Source organism: Schistocerca cancellata, chromosome 2, assembly GCF_023864275.1.
Source record: "Schistocerca cancellata isolate TAMUIC-IGC-003103 chromosome 2, iqSchCanc2.1, whole genome shotgun sequence".
In the NCBI taxonomy this organism is placed as follows: domain Eukaryota; kingdom Metazoa; phylum Arthropoda; class Insecta; order Orthoptera; family Acrididae; genus Schistocerca; species Schistocerca cancellata.
Genome location: NC_064627.1, coordinates 868,131,864 through 868,146,088, shown reverse-complemented (window position 1 = coordinate 868,146,088; position 14,225 = coordinate 868,131,864).

Here is a 14,225-nt window from a genome sequence, read left to right as displayed (position 1 = left end):
CTAGGGGACTGATGACCTCAGCAGTTAAGTTCCATAGTGCTCAGAGCCATTTGAACCATTTGAACCAATTCAGACTCCTTTAACGGGCTAAACAAAGAATGAATAAGACCGAATGGATGAGGCTCCTTCTTATACACTTACAGACAAAAGGAAAAAAATTAAAAACCTTTTACGTTTTAGCTCAATTGAGAGAACGGCACAATGGATGAGAGTATATCATATTCAGTCGGGCTACACTGATTTAGTTGTTTCGCTGTTTCATTAATGAATAAACCAAAAGTTGAGATCGTTCCGTCAAAGATGCCACTGCTTACTTTCTGCTTCATTCTTGTCCAGTCGTAACTTGTGTCCGGATTCTAACTCACACTTCCTTCACACCGTCTTACCAACTAGACAAGTATTTGAAATGTTTTTTTTTTCTTAATTTGCCAAATCTAATTTTACTCTAAGCCCTACGGAGGCACGTGCCTCGCAGAAACATAGCGTGCTGTCATTCGTTTTCCGTTAATCTTCGTTCACGTAAACTACTTGAAACTTCATGGGGGGGGATTCAGGTCACTGTTGAAAAAATTATGCCGAGGCTATTAGGTTTCAACCTTACAGCCCGTCCGAGCTCTCTACATGTTAAAAATAAAACTGGCCTGCGTAGTGTTTCACTCTTCATTGCGGCGCGTAGGAGAAAATTACCTGAGGTGCGGCAAACATTGTCAACCGCAGAGGAAGTACTTTGCTGCTTGAGGCCTATGGGCCGTGAACAGTCGCTGTGCAAGGCCCAGCCGCTCAGGTTGTGACATTCAGAACGTAGCGAAGGGTATTTAATTCACCAAAAGCCAGCAAAAAGAACTTCTGCATACGTAAAATTGTCGCCGTATCCATGAGCTATACAGTACCAATTGTTCTTTTATGCCCCTACTCATGCATCACAGTTACAATTAATGTAGAGTTCTCAGATTTACAGCTGCTTCATTCCGGCCATATTTCCAAATGTCTACCGCAGTTGCGAGCTACACTCCTGGAAACTGAAATAAGAACACCGTGAATTCATTGTCCCAGGAAGCGGAAACTTTATTGACACATTCCTGGGGTCAGATACATCACATGATCACACTGACAGAACCACAGGCACATAGACACAGGCAACAGAGCATGCACAATGTCGGCACTAGTACAGTGTATATCCACCTTTCGCAGCAATGCAGGCTGCTATTCTCCCATGGAGACGATCGTAGAGATGCTGGATGTAGTCCTGTGGAACGGCTTGCCATGCCATTTCCACCTGGCGCCTCAGTTGGACCAGGGTTCGTGCTGGACGTGCAGACCGCGTGAGACGACGCTTCATCCAGATCTCGCTGGCCAGGGTAGTTGACTTACACCTTCTAGAGGACGTTGGGTGGCACGGGATACATGCGGACGTGCATTGTCCTGTTGGAACAGCAAGTTCCCTTGCCGGTCTAGGAATGGTAGAACGATGGGTTCGATGACGGTTTGGATGTACCGTGCACTATTCAGTGTCCCCTCGACGATCACCAGTGGTGTACGGCCAGTGTAGGAGATCGCTCCCCACACCATGATGCCGGGTGTTGGCCCTGTGTGCCTCGGTCGTATGCAGTCCTGATTGTGGCGCTCACCTGCACGGCGCCAAACACGCATACGACCATCATTGGCACCAAGGCAGAAGCGACTCTCATCGCTGAAGACGACACGTCTCCATTCGTCCCTCCATTTACGCCTGTCGCGACACCACTGGAGGCGGGCTGCACGATGTTGGGGCGTGAGCGGACGACGGCCTAACGGTGTGCGGGACCGTAGCCCAGCTTCATGGAGACGGTTGCGAATGGTCCTCGCCGATACCCCAGGAGCAACAGTGTCCCTAATTTGCTGGGAAGTGGCGGTGCGGTCCCCTACGGCACTGCGTAGGATCCTATGGTATTGGCGTGCATCCGTGCGTCGCTGCGGTCCGGTCCCAGGTCGACGGGCACGTGCACCTTCCGCCGACCACTGGCGACAACATCGATGTACTGTGGAGACCTCACGCCCCACGTGTTGAGCGATTCGGCGGTACGTCCATCCGGCCTCCCGCATGCCCACTGTACGCCCTCGCTCAAAGTCCGTCAACTGCACATACGGTTCACGTCCACGCTGTCGCGGCATGCTACCAGTGTTAAAGACTGCGATGGAGCTCCGTATGCCACGGCAAACTGGCTGACACTGACGGCGGCGGTGCACAAATGCTGCGCAGCTAGCGCCATTCTACGGCCAACACCGCGGTTCCTGGTGTGTCCGCTGTGCCGTGCGTGTGATCATTGCTTGTACAGCCCTCTCGCAGTGTCCGGAGCAAGTATGGTGGGTCTGACACACCGGTGTCAATGTGTTCTTTTCTCCATTTCCAGGAGTGTATTAATCCAGCGACCAATTAGCAACTAATGAACGAGACCTTGGAGAGTGAACTTACACTTCCGAGCCTTGGATTCAAGTTTGACCTTATAGTGTAAATGTCATTACGGGCCACTTGGACATCATAGTTCTACCGATTATAATAAGGGGCGCATACGAATCCCAAAACATTTTGTTAACTCATACTTAGAGGGAGAAAGGGTAATCGAAATAAAATAAGAGTAATCAGAGCTGCCAAGAAAAAAATATGGGTGTCACTTTTCCTACATGCATGCTGTTTTAAAGTGAAACGATCGAGAAATATTCTGGAAATTGTTTTGTGATACCTCTGCCAGACACTTAAACCTTAGTTGAAGTGTAACCATGCACGTGTTTCGTAGTGACTCATTTGATTTCATTGGAATGTAGATAGAAACTTGGAATGAATTTTATCTTGAGCACTGAAACTAAAAGTTTATATCAGCCAAAGTTGTAAGTTGCTGGTTTATGAGGTTGCTGATTCAGTTCGCCCGCTCGCTTATTACATTATATGCGTCGATAACACAGCATCAAAAGGCGATTTGTGTTCTCCGTTTTCATAGTTGCAATTCAGTTTCAATTGTGAGTGGTGATTTTTGTCCATACCAGGACACTACTACTCTTACAGCCTCAAGAATTCGTATGTAAGTAGGATCTAGAGGGGGGGGGGGGGGGGGGCGCGATGGGGTGGGGAGTGGTTTCTGAGAATCCATCTATGTGCCACCATTTCCAACACCTTCTGGTGAACTGCAACGCGGCATAACAACAGCAGGAAAGGAGCTGAGATATGCTCGTTAAGGAATGTGACGAGTTTAAATATTTACTGAATGTTAGTCGTGTGTCCGGTGGAGGACACGTTGAACATTTAGAAGAGGTAAATGAAATCTGTAATCCTAAACGTAATTCTAGAATCTGCCCTGAGGTTACATGTGCATGCGCGTAAAAGAGATATCTTTGTAAATTCGGATGATCCTTTAGAAAATAAGAAGTTTGTAGTCCTATGCGTAAGTTACAATTCATCCCAAGTTTCTTTCTTCATTCGTGTAGAAGATGTCTTGTTGTGAAATCTGTTCTGTCAGTTCTTGGTAGAATATTTTACACGCCATGAGTGAAACGAGTATTGTTGTGTGTTTCATTCATAATGAAATCGGATATATCTTTTTGAAACAACCTGTATTTTAATTACGGAGATATGTCTGGTAGCAATGTGAGAGTAACGCCAGTATACACTTCTTATTCAAAAGACTGCAATAAGAGGGGCTCTGAGCACTATGGGACTTAACATCTGTGGTCATCAGTCCCCTAGAACTTAGAACTACTTAAACCTAACTAACCTAAGGACATCACACACATCCATGCCCGAGGCAGGATTCGAACCTGCGACCGTAGCAGTCACGCGATTCCGGACTGAGCGCCTAGAACCGCTAGACCACCGCGGCCGGCAAGACTGCAATAACAGCAAAAATATCACGAGCTGAATTTCAGACTACGGCCCGTGAATATTCAAAGCCTAACATTATACGTGAATTAATAAAATATAGAAAAGAAAGAAAAATATATTAATTTTTGGGTGTTTGGCGGTAAATCGGAAATTTTATTTGTTTATTACCCAAAATGCTTAAGCAAACCAAAGTGAGTCTCTTTTCATTCGTAATGAGTGATTACGAACGTTATTAAGACACTTACGTAGTTCCTAATGCGTAGCTATCCTTTACTACACTGAAGAGGCAAAGAAACTGGTACACCTGCCTAATATCCTGAAGGGCCCCTTCGAGCACGCGGAAAGTGTCACAACGCGACGTGGCATGGATTCGACTTACGTCTGAAATAGTGCTGGAGGGAAGTGACTCCATGATTCCTGCAGGGTTGTCCATAAATCCGCAAGAGTACGAGAGAATGGCAATCTTTTCTGAAGATCACGTTGCAAGGCATCCCAAATATCCTCAATTATGTTCATGTCTGTGGGATTTGGTGGTCAGCGGAAGTTTTTAAACTCAGAAGAGTGTTCCTGGAGTCGCTCTGTAGCAACTCTGGAAGTGTGGTGTGTCGCATTGTCCTGCTGGAATTGCCCAAGTCCGTCGGAATGTACAATGGACATGAATGGATACAGGTGATCAAACAGAATGCTTACGTACGTCTCACCTATCAGAGTCGCATCTACACGTGTCAGGGGTTCCACATCACTCCAACTGGCTTGAAGTCAAATGAAGGAACTGATTCCCCATGGTACACTAAACAGATCAGAACATTGTTGCAGAAACAACGAAAAACAATATCAGATTTCAACGAACACAAACTCCCCAACTTTGGCGATCTTTTACAGGAGCTCTAAATTCAACGAGGGCTTGAAAGCAGGATGCTTGTAATAGTTTCGAAAATGAAATTTTGTCACGATATTTGAGAGAAAATCTGAAGAGATTGTGGTCGTATGTAAAATATGATAGATGCAAGACACAACCAACTCCTAGACTGAGCCTTAGCTATGGAAGTACTATCGATGACAGTGCTGCTAAAGCAGAGTTACTAAACACAGTCATAAGATTCCTTCACTAAAGAAGAAGAAGTAAATATTCCAGAATTCGAATCACGAACAGCTGCCAACATGAGTAACACAGAAGTAGATATCCTCTGAGTAGTGTAGCAACTTATATCATTTAATAAAAGTAAGTCTTCTGGTTCAGACTGTATACCATCTACGTTCCTTTCAGAGTATGCTGATACAATAGCGTCATACTTAATGATAATAAACAGCCGCGCGCTTGACGGAAGTTCTGTATCCTAAGACTGGAAAACTGCACCAGTCACACCAATGTTCAAGACAGAAAATGGGAGTAATCCACTAAATTGCAGGCCCATATCATTAAAGTCGATATGCAGCAGTATTTTTATTGTGTTCGAACATTATGAATTATCTCGAAGAGAACGGTCTATTGACATGTAGTCAACACGGATTTAGGAAACGTAGTTCTCGTGGAACACAAATAGCTCTTTACTCACAAAGTGTTGAGGGCTGTCGCCAAGGGATTTCAGATTGATTCGTGTCTCTAGATTTTCTGAAGGCTTTTGAACCGTACCTCACTAGCGGTTTGCAATCAAATTCCATGGTTATGGAATATCGTCTCAGTTACGCGGTTGGATTCGTGATTTCTTGTCAGAGAGGTCAGAGTTCATATTAACTTCCGGAAAGTCCTCGAGCAAAACATAGGTGATTTCTGGCGTTCTTGAAGGCCCCTTGCTGTTCCTTATCTGTATAAACGGTTTGGGAGGCAATATGAGCAGCCGTATAATGTTGTTAGGCGATGCTGGTGTCGTTTATCGTCTAGTACAGTCAAAGATCTAAACAAATTGCAGAATGATTTAGAAAAGATATCTGTATGGTCAGAAAATTTGCAATTGACCCTAAATAATACAAAGTGTGAGGTCACTGACATGAGTGCTAAAAGAAATTCATTAAACTTCGGTTACACGATAAATAAGTTAAATCTAAAGGCCGTATATTCAACTAAGTACCTAACAATTACAATTACGGACAATTTACATTGGAAAAAACACATAGAAAATGTTGTGAGGAAGGCGAACCAAAGACTACGTTTGTTGGCAGAACACTTGGAAAATGTAACAGATCTACTAAGCCATGTATCCTTTCTTTCAGGAGTGATAGTTCTGCAAGGTTCGCAGGAGAGCTTCTGTAAAGTTTGGAAGGTAGGAGACGAGGTACTGGCAGAAGTAAGGCTGTGAGGATGGGGCGTGAGTTTTGCTGGGGTAGCTCAGATGGTAGAGCTCTTTCCCGCGAAAGGCAAAGATCCCAGGTTTGAGTTTCGGTCCGGCACACAGTTTTAATCTGCCAGGAAGTTTCACATCAGCGCACACTCCGCTGCAGAGTGAGAATCTCATTCTGAAGATCTACTAAAGAGACTGCCTACACTAGGCTTGTCCACCCTCTTTTGGAGTACTGCTGCGCGGTATGGGGTCCTTACTAGATAGGATTAACGGAGTACATCGAGAAACCAGAGAAGAGCAGCACGTTTTGTATTCTCGCGAAACAGAGGAGACAGTGTCACTGACATGATACGGGATTTGGGGTGTATATCATTAAAACAAAGGTGTTTCTCGTTGCGGCCGAATCTTCTCAAGAAATTTCAATCGCCAACTTTCTCCTCCGAATGCGAAAATATTTTGTTGACACCGACCTATGTAGGGAGAAGCGATCATCATAATAAAATAAGGGAAATCGGAGCTCGCACGGAAAGATATTGGTTTTCGTTTCTTCCGCGCCCTCTTCGAGAGTGAAATAACAGAGAATTAGTGTCAAGCTGGTTCGATGAACACTCTTCCAGGCACTTAAGTGTAATTTGCAGAGTAGCCATGTAGATGTAGGTGTAGATGTATATACTACTCTGCCATCAGAAAATAGTCACAGATGAAACGTCCCCTTAGAACAATTATACACGACTGTGCTTAAACTGACACACAATATTTTTTTAGCGCAACGCAATCTGACTTTCAAAAACCCCTACAAAAGAATGGCCCTGACTAACATTAACCTATACCTTTTACAAATCACTTACCTCACAAAAATCTTCGTTACTCGAACTACTGCAATACAGCGAGCGCCACTACTGCCAGCTAAATAAAAGATTCAAACTGCGGAAGGCACTAACTACTGATAAACATAGTTAGCAAATGAAAGATTTTAATAGAGAACAAACAATGTATTTACCTTAATAATGTTGAAAAACCATAATATACATAGCAGTTCATAATATCCAGTATAACAAATTTCAAAACTCCGCCATTTCTCTCGCCACATCCATCACTGCTGGCGGCTCACCTCGAACTGCGCAACGCTATGCGCTGTTCACGTCCAGCTGCCCAACACTACAATGGCAGACAACAATGCAAACTAGCCACAGACTGCACACAGCACAGCCAGTGATTTTCATACAGAGCGCTACGTGGCGTTACCAATAAGAAAACATAAACAGCCTACTTACACAGATTAATGCTTACTCTATCCCTCAGAGCTTTGGTGTATCATGAGAACAAGAGCGGACCTGTCACACTTCCCAGGGACACTTCTGACGATATACATATCTGATGAGCATTCGCCATCGAGGACTATGTATTGCGTTCTGTTACTTAAAAAGTCTTCAAGTGACTCTCATATCTGCGAACGTTTCCGTATGCTCCAACCTTGTTAACAATATGCAGTAAGGCACCCTGTTAAACGCTTTCTGGAAATCAAAGAATGGAGTATCTGCCTGTCGCCCTTCACTCATGCTTTCGTCCTCCACCCATGGTTCGAAGGATGTCTTGTGAGAGAAGGGCAAGCTGAGTGTCGCACGAGCGATGCCTTCTAAATCCGTGCTGATTTGTGGACTCCCATAGAGTCTGCTAAGTGCTAATGATTAACGTTGATACGATTCTTCAAGCATACGAAGGCTTTTTCTTTGAGAGGAGCCTAGAACTGTATTCTGCTGAGCGACGTCTGTCATGAGCTCCACGTTAGATGTTTAATGTACTTACACCTTGTACTGTGATGAATTCTGAAACAGTTATGAATAAAATGTCGCAATAATAAGAGCGCCCTTCTCCGTTTATTATTGCAAAATTTCGTGAGTTACTTTGTTACCTTCAGTTGCCCTCGCGATTCTTTCGAAACTGCTAATCATGCTTTTACCAAATTTCACCCAAGGTTTTAAACTGATAGGCTCATACTTAGTTTAGTGCAACGGGATACCGAAGACTTTCTAATTTCTGTTGATACACGCCCCAAGTAGCTAAGAAGCGTTTGTCTCTTTCCCTCTTGTGACAAAGGGCGAGCAGCCGGGAAACTTGTGGCTCTAATGACTTCCCTGTGCGCAGATAGTTTAGAATAATCCTCTCTCTGAGTCAGGGATGGCGGTCTTTTCACCGAACAATTGCGCGGCTGTCCCGGGCAATGGCGGCCATTATTTGCCTCATAATGTCCTCATCAACGGCGGAACGTGGGTCGCTCGTGAATGCGCACCGTTCCCGCCGACGTCCGACCGCACTCGAAGTAACGACGTCAGTGCTTCAGCAGGTCGCACGATAGCTTGGAACGTCTCCATGTGAGCCGTTCCATTGATCTTGGACAGCAACCTTCGGGTTTCCTACACTTCTTAATGATTCATATGTGCGGTATGACTATGCCTGGCGAGAAAGATGGATGAGAGAGTGCGTGATATTACAGCGGCAATTTCTCACCGTGGTTTCAATGCAAAAGGAGAGTGTCTTTTTCAATTTAAAATTCATAGCTATGTCCTGTATGCGTGCAATCCATTATCATCTATTCATGTCATAACTTTCCTCTCCGAACTGTCGGCCGGCCGTGGTGGCCGAGCAGTTCTAGGCGCTTCTGTCCGGAACCGCGCGACTGCTACGGTCGAAGGTTCGAATCCTGCCTCGGGCATGGATGTGTGTGATGTCCTTAGGTTAGTTAGGTTTAAGTAGTTCTAAGTTCTAGGGGACTGATGACTTCAGATGTTAAGTCCCATGGTGCTCAGAGCCATTTGAGCCATGTGTAGCACGTATATCAAATAACAGTGTATAGTCGTGTCTCTATGCTCCTATCCTCATGCATTGGTGTTCTTATTTAATTAACGGCTGCTGTATGTGGCAGACTTACAGTAATATAATTATGTCAGTCATGTAGATAAGAAATATTAAACATCTTTGCAATTGAATATCTGTTACTATTTTCAACGGAACAGCTCACCTATTCGTATTGCGAATCACTAGTGCTCAATGACAAATGATGGAGACCATAGATCTGCTATACGTATTTGGGTATGAGCTGGCAGCACATGTGGATTATCTTACAATTAACACCATTTTACAATACATATTGTAAACAGTCCGAGAGCCAGACTGAAATTCGTGAGCAGCCGATCGTAAAATTTTCAATTCCAAGAATGTAACAAAAAGGATGGCAGTCTCGTAATACGCTGACTTTACACTACATTTTACCACAAACTGACGTCATTAGCGTCTATTAGGTGACCGCAGGCAGTGCTTCAAAATTGGCCGACATCATTGTTTCGTTTCGACAGCGTGCTGCCGTTGAATTCCTCGTTAAAGAGGGAATGTGTGCTGCTAAAATTCACCTTAGACTTTGACATGCATATGGGGACGTTTGTATGATGAGATCGCTAGATAAGAATCGCTGCAAGAAAAATTTGTGAGACCCAACGGGCACAAATTTTTCGATAACCTAAGCCTTGAATTATTTCTTGCAGCGAAGCACAACAGACCTCAGAGAAGAAACTTCTTCAGTACGACAAGCGATGGTCGTGCTTCAGTCATTGCGATTCTGAAATAAGATGCCAGAGTATGGAATTTCACCGCTTGGAATCGCCATTGAAGGAGAAAGCAGATGCCGTGCCATCTGTTTGGTAACTCATGGGCACTGTCTTTTGGGAGTCACAGGGTTGCTTTCTGGTTGATTTTCTTGAAGCTGGACAAACTTTCAATGCTGCCCGCTTTACCTCCTTCGTGCATTGCGTGTTAAACGGCCTGGGAAAAAGACTGTCTTGAAACAGGATAACGCGCATCCTCACACTTCTCAGGCCACTGTGAAGAAGACCACGACGTTTGGGTGGAAAACATTTCCACATCCTCCCGACTTTGCACCCTCTGACTGCCATCTTTCCGATTCTGTTACGGAACAGACGGAAGGCCGGCGCTACGACACGGAGGAGGATGTTCGCCAAGCAGTGCGGCATTGCATTGTCTTCGGGCATTTGGAACCGAGTTCTATCGAAAGGATATTTTTATACTTCGAGAGTGACGGGAAACAGGTGTGCAGAGAAACGCAATCGAAAAGTGGTGGAACGTTTATAAATTAAGGTGATGTACTTAGTTTATCGAAAAATAAAGCTCAAAACTTTTAATAATTGTTGCTCATTGCACTCACTATGATTTTCGTCGATTATATATTATTCTTACTCCATGGACTGATATTTTGGTTTGGAAAAGAGATATATTACTTATGACAAATTTCATTAACGAATTCAATAGTTAATATCCTCAGTTCCTTGAATGGTCGTCTGCAGTACTTTGTTACACAAAAAATAATCGTGCTAGTTGTATTTGGGCTCAAAAAACTTTAGCTTTCCTTGGTCAGTGCGTTCAAAAAGTGACACCATATGACATTATGAAATGAAAATAGCCGACATGCTACAGTTTTATTACTCATGTATGACAACATACGCATTACGGATCTACATCTACATATACACTATGTGAGTATCCGGACACCCAGAAAAACATACGTTTTTCAAATTAGGTGCATTGCGCTGCCACCTACTGCCACATACTCCATATCAGCGACCTCAGAAGTCATTAGACATCGTGAGAGAGCAGAATGAGGCGCTCCGCGGTACTCACGGTTTTAGATTAGATTAGATTAGTACTTGTTCCATAGATCATGAATACGACACTTCATAATGATGTAGAACGTGTCAAGTTAATAAAAGGTGTCTATACAAGATATTACATTAGACAAAATATTACATGACACTCAATATTTTTTTTTTTATGTTGGGAAATTACCCACTTACTATATCCAAAAATTCGTCTAATGAGTAGAAGGAGTTGCCATTAAGAAATTCTTTTAATTTCCTTTTAAATGCTATATGGCTATCTGTCAGACTTTTGATGCTATTAGGTAAGTGAGCAAAGACTTTTGTGGCAGCATAATTTACCCCCATCTGAGCCTAAGTTAGATTTAACCTTGAGTAGTGTAGATCATCCTTTCTCCTAGTGTTGTAGCCATGTACACTGCTATTACTTTTGAATTCGTTCAGATTGTTAATAACAAATTTCATAAGTGAATATATATATTGTGAGACTACAGTGAAGATTTCTAGCTCTTTCAATAAGTGTCTGCAGGATGATCTTGGATGAGCTCCAGCAATTATTCTGATTACACGCTTTTGTGCAATGAACACTCTTTTACTCAATGATGAGTTACCCCAGAATATGATGCCATACGAAAGCAGAGAATGAAAATAGGCGTGATAAGATAATTTACTCATATGTATATCACCAAAATTTGCAATAGCATAAGTAGCTGAACTCAAACGTTTCAGCAGATCCTCAGTCTGTTTTTTCCAGTTCAACCCCTCATCAATGCATACACCCAGAAATTTTGAATATTCTACCTTAGCTACCGATTTCTGATCGAGGTCTATATTTATTAATGGGGTCATTCCATTTACTGTGTGGAACTGTATAGCGGTAGCGTTCTCGCTTCCCGCGCCCGAGTTCCCGGGTTCGATTCCCGGCGAGGTCAGGGATTTTCTCTGCCTCGTGATGACTGGGTGTTGTGTGATGTCCTTAGGTTAGTTAGGTTTAAGTAGTTCTAAGTTCTAGGGGACTGATGACCATAGATGTTAAGTCCCATAGTGCTCAGAGCCATTTGAACCATTTTTGGAACTGTATATACTTTGTTTTGTCAAAGTTTACTGAGAGCCCATTTCCAGAGAACCACTTAATGATTTTCTGAAAAACATCGTTGACAATTTCACCAGTTAATTCTTGTCTGTCGGGTGTGATAGCTATACTTGTATCATCGGCAAAAAGTACCAGCTTTGCATCTTCGTGAATATAGAATGGCAGGTCATTAATATATATTAAGACCGAACCTTGCGGCACCCCATTCTTGATTGTTCCCCAGTTTGAGAAATCACCAGTTTTTTACATATTATGTGAACTGTTTATTTCAACTTTCTGCACTCTTCCGGTTAGGTATGATTTAAACCATTTGAGCACTGTCCCATTCATACCACAATACTTGAGCTTATCTAGAAGTATTCCATGATTTACACAATCAAAAGCCTTTGATAGTTCGCAAAAAATCCCAACGGGTGACTTCCGGTTACTCAGAGCATTTAATATTTCGTTATTAAAAGAATATATAGCATTTTCCGTTGAAAAACCCTTCTGGGAACCAAACAGACATTTAGTTAAAACTTTATTTTTACAAAGGTGTGAAGCTACTCTGCAATACATTACTTTTTCAAGAATTTTGGATAAGGTAGTCAGAAGAGAGATTGGGCGGTAGTTGTTGACATCAGACGTATCCCCTTTTTTATGCAGTGGTATAACAATGGCATACTTCAGTCTAACTGGTAAAATACCCTGCTTCAGAGAGCTATTACATATGTGGCTAAGAATCCCACTTATTTCTTGGGAACAAGATTTTATTATCCTGCTGGAAATGCCATCAATCCCATGTGAGCTTTTATTCTTGAGAGAGTTTATTATCTTCCTAATTTCAGATGGAGAGGTGGGTGGAATTTCAATTGTATCAAATGGTGTGGGTAAGGCCTCTTCCATTAACTGCCTTGCTTCTTCTAATGAACATTTAGATCCTATTTTCTCTACAACGTTTAGAAAATGATTATTCAAAATGTTTTCGACTTCCGGCTTGTTGTTTATCAAGTTTCCATTCGCTTTGATGGTGATGCCGTCATCCTGTACTCTTGGTTGTCCTGTATCCCTTGTAATAATATTCCAAATTGTTTTGATTTTGTTATCAGAGGTATTAATCTCAGACATGATGCACATGCTTCTGGACTTTTTAATAACCTTTCTTAATGTAGCACAGTAGTCTTTATAATATTTGGCTATTTCTGGGTCATTACTCTTTCTTGTTGTTAGATAAAGTTCCCTTTTGTGGTTACAAGATATTTTTATTCCATTAGTAAGCCAAGGTTTTTTGCATAGTTTCTTATAATTAGATTTAACTACTTTCTTGAGGAAACAGTTTTCAAATTCTCTTACAAGTGTATCATGAAGTAAGTTATATTTTAAATTAGCATCGGGTTCCTTGTACACCTCATCCCATTCTAACTGCTGAAGATTTTCTCTGAAGTTTCTAATTGTTGAGTCATTAATTGAATGCACAACTTTGGAGGGTAGTTTTGAATTACTGAATGGAGCTATGTCATATACTGTAACTAGCTGAGCATCATGATCAGAAAGCCCATTCTCAACAGGACAAGAATTTATGTTTTTAAACCTATCTTGGTCTATAAAAGTGTTATCTATCAACGTGCTGCTGTCCTTTACTACCCGAGTAGGAAAGTTAATGACATGTCAAATTGAAAGAACCGAGCAAGACTTCCAGGTCATTCTTCCTATTACAGTCTTTCAATGAATCAACATTGAAGTCCCCACAAATAATAATTTGCTTTCCCCTGTCTGACAGATAGCACAACAAGGCATCCAGGTTTTCCAGAAATAAATGAAAGTTTCCTGAACAGGACCTATACACTCTTACAATTATAAAAGAGCCCTCATTCAGTTTAAGTTGACAGGCACATGCTTCTATATGTTGCTCTAGACAAAACTGTTTTTGTATCTAAGCTTTCTACACAGTGATAACTTTTGACACTTCGAACGTGGTCAGGTGATTGGGTGTCTCCTGTGTCATACGGCTGTACGCGAGATTTCCACTCTCCTAAACATCCTTAGGTCCACTGTTTCCGATGTGATAGTGAATTGGAAACGTGAAGGGGCATGTACAGCACAAAAGCGTACATGTCAGCCTCGTCTGTTGACTGAGAAAAACCGCTGACAGTTGAAGAGGGTCGTAATGTGTAATATGCAGACATCTATCCAGACCATCACACAGGAATCGAAAATGTATCAGAATCCACTGCAAGTACTATAACAGTTAGGCAGGAGGTGAGAAAACTTGGATTTCATGGTCGAAAAAATGGCTCAAATGGCTCTGAGCACTATGGGACTTAACGTCTGAGGTCATCAGTCCCCTATAACTTAGA